Here is a 12,011-nt window from a genome sequence, read left to right on the forward strand (position 1 = left end):
CCCTGAAAAGACGGAAATACTGGTGCAAAGTGACGTCCCGATACACCTGACCTGTTCCTCTCTCTAAGACACGCAGGGATGTACGTGCACCAATCATAATCCCAGCCCACACCATCAAACCACGACCTCCATACAGGCCCCTTTCAAGGATATTAAGGGGTTGATGTCTGGTTCTTGGTTCACTCCAGATGAAAATCCGGCGAGAATCACTCTTCCGACTATACCTGAACTCTTCCGTGAACATAACCTGGGACCCAATGACCATGTACTGTGTTCTTGACACCAGGCTTTACGGGCTCTCCTGTGACCAGGGGTCAGTGGAATGCACCTTGCAGGTCTCCGGGCCAATAAACCATGTCTGTTCAATCATCTGTAGACTGTGTGTCTGGGGACAACTGTTCCAGTGGCTGCGGTAAGGTCCCGGGCAAGGCTACCTGCAGTACTCCGTGGCCGTCTGCGGGCACTGATGGAGAGATATCGGTCTTCTTGTGGTGTTGTACGCTGTGGACGTCCAGTACTGTACCGCCTGGACACGTTTCCTGTCTGCTGGAATCGTTGCCATAATCCTGAGATCACGGAGGGCCCATGCTATGACCTGCTATTTGTGACCAGCTTCCAGTCGACCTAGTATTCTACTACTCATAACTTCATCAATATGTGTTCTTTGAGCCATTTTCAACACACAGTCACTATTAGCACATCTGAAAACATCTGCACACTTACTCGCTGCACCGTACTCTGACATGCACCAACACACCTCTGCGTATGTGGACTGCTTCCAGCGCTACCGTGCGACGAACGCAGATCAAATGCACCGCATGGTCATACCCCGAGGTGATTTAAACCCGCAAACCGCCCACCAGAGCGTTGTTTCACCATGTATCAGCATTACCTTTAATTTATCAGCATGAGTGTAGCTTACCCTACGCTATGGACAACACAAACACCCATGCCAGAGGGAGGATTGAACTTCCGTTGGGGGGGGAGCTGCGCGGACCGTGACGAGACGCCCAAGACCCGCAGCTACCCCGCGCGACTTTCAGACTCTATCACGTGCCGATAATGCTTCTCACTCAAATCTTCCACATCACTCTGTTCTGACACTGTTCACGTCCCTTATGCACCCTGCCAGGAATAACACTAACGCAGTCTGATGACTATTCTACGTGTCAAAGAGAAATGAAACTCTTAATCATTTACATACTTGCCGATTACGAGAATGTGCATTTTGTTGCGTCAACATCCATTATGTCTGCTGGGTGCTTCACTTTTTCTGTCAGGCACTGTACCAGTACTTCACACGCAGTGATTCACTGTAACTCGTGTTTCAGTCACGGATGTTGTGTGCCTCCTGGCGGCCATAGTTATGCTTTAAATCAAATTGTACATTTTCTAATTGAAATATTCTAAGCTCACACGTGATCCCTTGCCGAATTTTCAAATTCCGATATCTTTACGGCCGAGCTGCATTTTGCAATCGACATGGAATTATACTTATTATTCTTTCTCCTTACAGCAGAGATACCAGTTTTCCTGACCTGCTATTGCAGTCAACATGTATGTTTCAAAACCGCTGTAAGCTTAATGTCTTGACTGTTTTCTTTGCATGTCATCAAAGCCAAGACTGTAAGTTGGGCTCTGAGCACTATGCGACTTAACTTCTGAGATCATCAGTCGCCTAGAACTTAGAACTAATTAAACCTAACTAAACTAAGGACATCACACACATCCATACCCGAGGCAGGATTCGAACCTGCGACCGTAGTGGTCGCTCGATTCCATACTGTAGCGCCTAGAAACGCACGGCCACTCCGGCCGGCCAAGGCGGTAAGTCTGCAGTTTAAGTTGCAGAGGGAGCTGACGGTTCATCACTTTATTTATCACTTGATTACTCTGGATTTCGACATGGAATGATTATGGTCACAGAGTGGACCAAGCATGCCCACGGAAGATATCTTGGCTTCAAGCTTAGTTACTTAAAAATTACTACTGTTAAAGCATGTGCTTATCACAACTTAGTATGTTCATATAAATCAATAAAGTGTTTACTTTGGATTATTATTACTTTGTGCAAGGCGAACATTGTGTAAAGTCATTTAACAGTCTTGAAGACGACTCACACAGAGAATGAATGAATGGTTGGTAGACGAAGCACAGGAACAAGAATTAGTAATATCCAGGGTGCACGCCCGACAGACGATGGAATATGCGATCCGCCGGGAAACTTCAAGAAACTACCCCAGCTGTCCTGTTGTTCTACTTCTTTAAAAAAAGCGATCAGCCAGCGTCATTATACCATATACAGAAGAGGGCTTTTATTCAAGGCATATTTCAGGATACATTGATGCAAGTAACCATAAACTGAAAAGAAGGCAAGTATACCGTAAGACTAAAAATTATTGCTACGGCGATGTGTTGTCTTGCCACTGTGTGACTCGTTTTTAATCCTAAACGTGCAGAAAAGTACTTTACTGCAGGTTGTAAAATCTTTAATACTTTGAAGGAAATACATAATTGCCCTCAACCTGAAGGCGACTTGAACATTTCGCTACCTTACTATCGATTATGCTAACGGAGATGATACACAATTTCCATGTTTCAACCCGCGAAGCCATTTGTAAGTAGGCTGTTTATGTTTTCTCTATGTAAGTAGGCTGTTTATGTTTTCTTATTGGCAACGTTACGTAGCGCTCAATATGAAAATCACTGGCTGTGCTGTGTGCAGTCTGTGGCTGCTTTGCATTGTTGTAATACTCGCCATTGTAGTGTTAGGCAGCTGGCTGTGAACAGCGCGTAGCGTTGCGCAGTTGGAGGTGAGCCGCCAGCAGTGGTGGATGTGGGGAGAGAGATGGCGGAGATTTGTAATTTTTCATGAACTGCTATATTTATATATGATGATATCAAGGTAAATACATTGTTTGTTCTCTATTAATATCTTTCATTTGCTAACTATCCCTATCAGTAGTTAGTGCCTTCCGTAGTTTGAATCTTTTATTTAGCTGGCAGTAGTGGCGCTCGCTGTATTGCAGTAGTTCGAGTAATGAAGATTTTTGTGAGTTAAGTGATTTCTGGAAGGTATAGTTTAATGTTAGTCAGGGCCATTCTTTTGTAGGGATTTTTGAAAGTCAGATTGCGTTGCGCTAAAAATATTGTATGTCAGTTTAAGCACAGTCTTGTATAAATTTTTCTAAAGGGGACGTTCCACATTTAAGAGCGAGCTATAGTTTTTGCCGACTTCACTTTTAAAAATCACTGAGAAATAACGTCACATAAAAAATAAAATAAAAAATAAAAATAAAAACCTAGAGCATTTTAAGATCGAAATCCAGACAATTTACTTCAGGCATTACATAAGAGTCTTACACCACATTTAAACGTAAAACGCAACATGTGAAACTATGGTTATATATGTATGTAAGTGGTTGAACATTATTAAACGCCCGCCAATGCTGTTTTTCCCATAAATTAGCAGATTATAAAACCAATGTCTGCTCAATTGACGCACTTTTATTAATATACAGCACCATAGAATTTCCGAATGTTCTTCTGTCGTAAAAGCGATTCTAGTAGCTGGAGTCAATTTTTTTTTTAACCCTCTCTTTCGACTTCTTGGGGTGATATTTCCATAGACGTTTTCATCCCCTAACACATGCTTCTTCATTTCTAAGTCAAGTACCAATTTTCATAGATTTAACTTTAAAAATAATTTATCATAACCAATTATTTTCGTAAAAAATTTTACTCCTTATTTCAGCTCCTTAGGGATTGAGTTTCTAAAAAAAAAACGTAACACATATTTTTTCTGTTTCTAACCGAGAAGCCAAATACAAATTTTCGTAGACTTAGCTTCAAAAATGTTTACATAATGAAGTATTTCCACAAAAACCTCCATTCTCCATTAGGGGCTGAACTTCCAAGAACACTGAAACATGTTTTCTTTTATCTCTGACCTTGAAGTCAAATAAAATTTTCCATTTTTTCAAAATTCTCTTACAATCAAATATTTTCATAAAACTTTTCATCCTTCATTTCCCAACTTTAGGGGTTTAATTTCCAAGAACACTGAAAAATGTATCTTTTTTACTTCCAACCGAGAAGTTAAATATTAAGCTTAACAGATGTAGCTTTAAAAATGCTTTAGTAGTTCTTCAATAATGATTTACTTTAAAAAAAATGCACCCGCTATTGCACCCCGTAGCGGTTGAATTTCGGAAATTGCTGAAACATATATTTTTTATTTTTTGACTGAGAAACCAAATACCAATTTTTGTGGTTCTAGCTTCAAAATAGCAACATATTTTCAAAAAAGGCCTTTCATTCCCTATTTAACCCGCTACTGGCTGGGAGATGATTAGTGACTCAGTCAGTTGGGATACAGAGGTAACGGTACAGGGAGAAAAATGATACAAGGCCAGAGACCAGTTTGTTACAATACGCTGTGCAGAGCTATCGTCGGAAACATTTTCTTATCCTTCAGTTTTAACGCTAATCTTAGATTCAGTACATGCTGTTTTCTGTTTTATTACAAAGACATGCAGAATACTTGGCTTTCATAATCGTGTAGTCTGTGAAGAATTTCCCCGTCGTCCATGTTCTTGCTGATACTCAATTCTAGTCCAGTATTCAGCACCATCATCATAAAAAGCCGATTCAGTCATCGCATTGTCGCATTCTGTCCACGTAATCAGCCATAGCACGTCTCTGTACCCTTGACCTCACATTCTACGCTATTTATATCGTGCGCGTTGGTTCGTATAGGAAGATAGTCCTCGTGTCGATCCCCGTAACTGTTCTTTATCGCAGTCTGGAACGGCAAGACCGCTACGGTCGCAGGTTCGAATCCTGCCTCGGGCATGGATGTTTGTGATGTCCTTAGGTTAGTTAGGTTTAACTAGTTCTAAGTTCTAGGGGACTAATGACCTCAGCAGTTGAGTCCCATAGTGCTCAGAGCCATTTGAACCATATTTTGTTCTTTATCACAGAAAGGCGGCGTTGCGCTGCACTTTGATCTCATTCATCACGCTGCCAGCACTATACACACACATACGTAAGCAGGAAGGCGAGGCTGCGCAGAAGTAATAAAACCGCCCACTTACCTTAACGATGCGGGAAGGTCGCTCGTCGACCCTTTGTTTTCTGCCTGCAAAATATAAACAACATTTACACACTAGCAAAGAAATAAAACCACTTAATTCAAGTACATCATAAACTAACAGCGCGATGACCAAGCAGCTAGAACGAGAAAAGAAGTTATTTCTTCTGCAGCAATTGCAATTGCAAGCAGCTTCACTTGACAGTAAAAAATGTACGTAATTGAATTAGTTCCATCGCCGGTTAGGACGTTGGACTCGTGAGAATACGAGGTGGATTTCAAATTCCCGTTACACCTTCTGCCTTACAGGTATCCTTTATCTACTTCGGGCGAACAATGGAGTGGTTACGTCCCTGCGATTACTTGTTTTCTGTATCTTCATTTAATCCGTACTTGTGCCCACAACTGACGACTACGCTGTCGATGTAATTTTTTACTCTGGCTTGTCTTTAAAGCAATGTAGACTTCCTAGTCAATTATTTTCTCGAGTTGTGAGTTACGTAACAGGATCATCTTGCAGCCTTAAAAAAATGGCTCTGAGCACTATGGGACTTAACATTTGTAGTCATCAGTCCCCTAGAACTTAGAATTACTTAAACTTAACTAACCTAAGGACATCACACACATCCATGCCCGAGGCAGGATTCGAACCTGTGACTGCAGCGGTCCCGCGGATCCAGACTGAAGCGCATAGAACCGCACGGCCACACCGGCCGGCCTTGCAGCCTTGACAAGACTTTTATTCGTTAGCCTGTATAACAACGAGGTGTAGAAAACTGCGGAGTCGTTGGTTCAGATGACGCAGTTATTTGCCGGATAAAGCGTAAAGATTTCATTTCACCGTCGTGGCCGTGCGGTTCTAGGCGCTGCAGTCCGGAACCACGGGACTGCTACGGCGCAGGTTCGAATCCTCCCTCGGACATGGATGTGTGTGATGTCCTTAGGTTAGTTAGGTTTAAGTAGTTCTAGGGGACTGATGACCTAAGATGTTAAGTCCCATAGTGCTTAGAGCCATTTGAACCATTTTTTTCTGGCTTTCCTTTCTGCTCACTTGATAATTAGTGCGCTGGCATATAAAGTGAACGCTGACCTAGGTCCTTTTATTGAGCCATGGCCGAATTCATGGTCCATGATTGTCCAAATCAATCTTGGACTTTGTCTGCGCCGACTGTATTATGAATGTTCGTTTCTCTTCCCTAATACCCCTACACGTCGCGAAAGAGGAATTGGTGTTCTCTGCTATTCAGAGCTTGTCAACTATTATCTTGTATTATTCACATAAGCTTGGCTGAGAACAAGAAACAGAATTGCAATGCTGCGACAACTAAATATACCGCAGTTCTGGGAAGTAACTTGCAAAATGTGTAACACCAGAACCAGAGTATGTAAACGGTTGTGTAGATGAAGTTCTGGAACTAATCGAAATAGGAAAAGCAGTCGCGGATATTTCAGCATAGTCAAATATGTATTTTCACACAGGCATAGAGCACAACAGGAAGTACATCAGACGGCAAGGCAAAGGACTGAGGGTAGAAAAGCTGGATTTTTTTTCCTTACGTGGACTTTTATGCACAGTATGAGGACTCACATCCATCATTTCTCTGACTGGTTTGACGCGGCCCATCACGAATTCGTTTCTTTTGCCGACCTCTTAATCTCAGATTACCACGTGCCCCTAAAGTCCCTAGTTATTTGCTGGATATATTTCAGTCTGCCTTCCTGTGCAGTTTTTACCCTCTACGGCTATCTCTTGTACCACGGAAGTTATCCCCAGATGTCTAAACTTACGTTCTGTCATCCTGCCCCTTCTTTCTTTGCCGACTCTACGGAGAATCACCTAATTTCTTATCCGTCCACTGAATTTCCCAATATCCTTTTACAGCAGAACATCTCAGACATTTAGATTCTCTACTTTCCGGTTTTCCCACGGCACCTGATTAATTTCCATACAGTGTCGTGATGCAATTTGCAGAAATTTCTTCCTCAGATTAAGCCGAACGTTTAATACTAGCAGAATCTTCTTCTTTAGGCATGCCCTATTTTCCTGTGCTAATCTGTTTTGTATGTTCTTGCTTCTTCCGTCATGCGCCATTTTACTTCCAAGGTAGGAGAATTCCATAACTTCGTCTACATCGTTGTCACCAATTTTGTTATTAAGTTTATCGCTAATCTCATTGCTGCTACTCCTCGTTAATCTCACCTTTTTCAGTTTACTTTCCATCTATATTCCGTTGCCATTAGACTGTTCATTCCATTCAGAAGTCCTGCAAGTCTTCTCATATTTACCGAAATGGCGAACCAGTCTGTTATTTCAGTCATTGCTTCTCCGACGTATAGACTGATCGGGGGGGGGGGGGGGGGGGGGGGGGGGGGCAAAACCGACATTCCTGTCTTGCACCCTTTCCGAACCAAGAAATTTGTTCTCACTCGTCCGTTCTTATTGTTCCGTATTGGTTCTTGAACATATTCTGCATTTCTCGTTTTTATCTATAGCTTACTCCCATTTTTCTCAAAGTTTTCAACATCTTGCGTCATTTTACGCTGTTCAAACTTTTTATAGGTCGACAAGTCCTACGAATGTGTTTTGCTTTTTCTTATGTCTTGCTTCCAGTATCAAGCACGACGTCACAACTTCCTGTCTCGTGGGTTTAACTTTCTTGTAGGCGAAGTGATCGTGATCAAATAGATCTTCAATTTTCTTTTCCAGTCTTCTGTATATTGTTCTTGTCAGCAACTAGGGTGCAAAAGCTGTTAAACTGATCGTAAAATAATTCTCACACTTATCTGCTATATTCGAGATTGTGAGAAAGATTTTTGTTTGAAAGTATGATAGTATGCCTCCCGTCTCACTGAGTCTACTACCAACTTGAGTAGTCGTTTGGTTGCTACGTCCTCCCATAATTTTAGAAATTCAAAAGAAATGTTATAAGTCTCTTCAGTCCTAGTAAGGTGCAAGTCTTCCAAAACTATGTCAATCTTTTACTCTAGTACTGGATCCAAATATAGACTCCAGTTTTTTTCTGTCAGTTCATTAGAAAGTTCCTCCACCTTATTTCATTCCTAAGTGACTTATATTTCGTATTCCTGTTTTCTCTGAATATTCTTGTACTTCCATCTGTTGTCGATTACTTGAATTTTTTTTTCTTTTACTGTAGGTTTCTTCGCCGTTACCTTTCTTGTACCTACGAGTATGTTTGTTCAATTTCTCTGATTTCCTTTTTGGAGATGACAATTTTCTCTTATGAATGACGGCTGTACACAGCCAGATATACTTTGCGCGTGACCCTTTGCTGCGAAATTTCTGAAGATGCTCGCGTCTGTCGAGTAAAAGACGACAATAAAGGAAAGTTGTACGCGACTTGTAGCTGTCCCACAATTTTTCAGTTCTGTTTATTTCAACGACTGACTTAATCAGAACCAGACAGTTTCAGGTCCAGAAAGGATCTCAAATGGTTCAAATGGCTCTGAGCACTATTGGGACAACTGCTGTGGTCATCAGTCCCCTAGAACTTAGAACTACTTAAACCTAACTAACCTAAGGACATCACACACATCCATGCCCGAGGCAGGATTCGAAGACTGTAGCACCCAGAACCGCTCGACTACTCCGACCGGCAGAAAGGATCTCACAAAGTCGACTTAATCAGCTCTCAAAACATTCGTCAGAAGATGTAAATCGTCAGCTGGTCTAGATATTCAGAAATATATATTGTGAAACAGTGACTTGGACAAGTCTGGTACGTTGCTATCGTGTTAAAAAGGTGACGCTATTTAAATTCAAGCAGTCACTGACGCGCCATAACATGAATGGCAGACGCGTGAGTCTTTATTTGCAGTAGTAAGCGTTTTTGATCCTCATTTCTAGCCTAAAACTGATAGACCACTGATTGTTCATCTAGATCGAAAAAATTATGTTTGGAGATGTCTTCGCAGATACAAATTTGTTTTTTCTCTAAACATAGTGAGAAATAAATAACCAGAGATAGTAAAAATTACTACAACAATCTGAAGTCCCACCATTATTTACAGTGATCGTAACACGAAAGCTTGAATAGTGTTAATTTATTCGCATATACTTAGCCATGGTGTGCGCTTCTTTTATAACCTTCATGCTAATTGTTTATTTCTGCTGCATAGAAGCTGAGATAGTGTGTAGCTGCGCGGGGTAGCCACTCGGTCTTGGGCGCGTTGCAACGGTTCGCGTGGACCCCCTCGGAGCTCGGAGGTTCGAGTCATCCATCGGGCATGGGCGTGTGTGTTGTCCCCCCCCCCCCCCCCCCCCCCCCCCCGATCAGTCTATGGTCTATACGTCGGAGAAGCAATGACTGAAATAACAGACTAACAGACTGGATCGCCATTTCGGTAAATGTGAGAAGAATTACAGGACTTTGGAATGGAATGAACAGTCTAATGACTACAGAGTATAGATGGAAAGTAAACCGAAAAAGGTGAGATTAACGAGGAGTAGCAGAAATGAGATTAGCGATAAACTTACACTGCTGAGGTCATTGTCCTTAGGCGTGCACCCTATTTAATGTAATAGGGTGTACGCCTAGGGACCAATGACCTCAGCAGTTTGATCATAGAGGAGCTTACCACAAATTTCCAGATGGTGTATAGAAATGGAGAGAGGACCTGGATATTGGAAATAGTAAAAGGAACTGATCCATCAGAATTAACTGTCCACAACACGACTCCAGAGTCTCCACCATTGCGACCCTTCGCAAGTAGCATTGAACAGTTTCGTAACAGCAAATATACATAGCGGATCTGAACAAAAAATGTTTCACAGAAGTTGCTTCCCAGGATTTTACTGAGGCATGTTTCGTCGTTCCCAAAGCTCGAGCGGGGGGGAATTAATTTGAGGGATGTTTGATAAGTAAAGGAACACAATTCTCCTTTCGGACAATTTAATTTGCAAAATGCAGAGTTTGTTGTGGGATATACCATAGAATATTCCATCTTCAGCTCCTATAGTTCATGAAGTTCCGACAGGTGTTGGTGATGTACGTAGTTTTCGAAGTGGTGTTTGTAACGGAGGTGCCTTCGAAGCAATGAGGTGTTACCTCTCTAACGGAGGGTTTGTATCGCAGATATTCATAGGGTCTTGTAGAATGTCAACGGAGGCCTGGCAGTGAACAAAAGCACGGTGAGTCGTTGTAAGAGGCATCTGTCGTCAGTGCAGCAAAGTGGCACAAACCCGTACGATCTCTGAAGGAAACTGAATAAACGATTGCAGAGCGTTCGTCGCCACAAAAATTCAAACGAACTTCTTCCCCATGAAAAGGCAAGGCTTCACACAAGCCTACGTACCCGAGAGGAGCTCACACAACTTCACTGGACCATTCTTCCTCATCCACCCTACAGCCTGGATCTCACACCTTCCAACTTCCATCTGCAGTGAAGGATGCACTCCGTGGGAAGCAGTACCGGGATGATGTGGAGGTTACTGATGCAGCAAGACATTAGCCCCGACGTCTACCAGTAGAGTGCTACCATGCGGGCATACGGGCCATCCCACGAAAGTGGCTCATAGCCGTGCCATTGAACGGAAATTAAGTTGTAAAATAATGGTTTAAAAGGCTCTGAGCACTATGGGACTTAACTTCTAGGGTCATCAGTCCCCTAGAACTTAGAACAACTTAAACCTAACTAATCTATGACACACACCCATGCCCGAGGCAGGATTCGAGCCTGCGACCGTAGCGGTCGCGTGGTTCCAGACTGTAGCACCTAGAACTGCTCGGCCACCCCGGCCGGCATTGTGTTGTAAAATATGGTTTCGTAGCCAATAGAGTAAGAAAAAACAAGGTGTACTGGAATCCTGAATGAAACCAATCCGCTTTCAGAGAAAAGGTATTGCTTTACTTACTAGAATTATACGACGATTGCAGTCGTAAAATGAGCCAAACATTTCGACCACCTCCTTAATACGGTGTTGGTACACCTTCGGAACGCAATACAGCAGCGATTCTGTGTAGCGTCGATTAGACAAGACCTTGGCAGAGTTATGAAGGTGTGTGGCACCAGACGTCCACGAACTGTTCACGTTTTTCCAGTAAATTACAGGCCGGTGATTTGTGGACTGACAGCTACCAAGATGTGTTCCATTGGCTTCAAATGAGGCAAATTTTGTGGCCAAGATGTGAGTCACTATCACGGATCTCAAAGCACTGTATCACTATTCTGGCCTAGTGATACAAACAGTTTTCCTGCTAGAACAAAATATAACCGTCGAGAAACATAAATGGATGCAAGGGGCCTATAATGATGCTCCCGTAGTCCACGGATGATGTGTTCAATTACCACCATAACTCCCACGGAAACCACGTGAAACGTTCCCGATAACATAATACCGCTACCACCCGTCTGCGTCCATAGCGCTGCGCGTGGTTCAAATGGCTCTGAGCACTATGGGACTTAACTTCTGAGGTCATCAGTCCCCTAGAACTTAGAACTATTTAAACCTAACTAACCTAAGGAAATGACACACATCCATGCCCGAGGCAGGATTCGATCCTGCGACCGTAGCGGTAGCGCGGTTTGTAGCGCCTAGAACCGCTCTGCCACTCCGGCCGACCGCTGCGCATGTTTCGAGCAGCTGTTCGCGTGTATGGCTGCGCATCCGCACTCGGCCATTGTGCTGGCCTAAGTGAGAAAGCGGCTCAGACGACCAGGTGATAGGTTTCCATTGACTTACGGTCCAGTTTCTATGGTCCCGTGCCCACTGGAGTAGCAGGTACGACGTTCTTGGGTTAACATTGGATCACGTCGCTTGTGGAGCATACAGTTCAACACTGTGCGCTGAACGTTATACAGCGTGCACCAGCATTGTACTTTGTCGTCAGTTCTGCCACAGATGTCCGCCTATCCTGTTTTAAAGAGCATATCCGTATATGACCACTGTTTTGATCTCTCA

The 12,011-nt window shown here is 43.0% G+C and overlaps 1 protein-coding gene across 1 annotated transcript in view; it reads right to left on the reverse strand.

The window, feature by feature from the left end:
* LOC126418723 (glucose dehydrogenase [FAD, quinone]-like) overlaps positions 1–12,011 on the reverse strand; it is a 490,865-nt gene that overhangs the window by 413,967 nt on the left and 64,887 nt on the right. The window contains exon 2 of the mRNA XM_050085628.1: positions 5,097–5,140. The gene's annotated coding sequence lies outside the window, so the exon portion shown is untranslated. The remainder of the gene's footprint in view (positions 1–5,096; positions 5,141–12,011) is intronic.

Source organism: Schistocerca serialis, chromosome 9, assembly GCF_023864345.2.
Source record: "Schistocerca serialis cubense isolate TAMUIC-IGC-003099 chromosome 9, iqSchSeri2.2, whole genome shotgun sequence".
NCBI lineage: Eukaryota > Metazoa > Arthropoda > Insecta > Orthoptera > Acrididae > Schistocerca > Schistocerca serialis.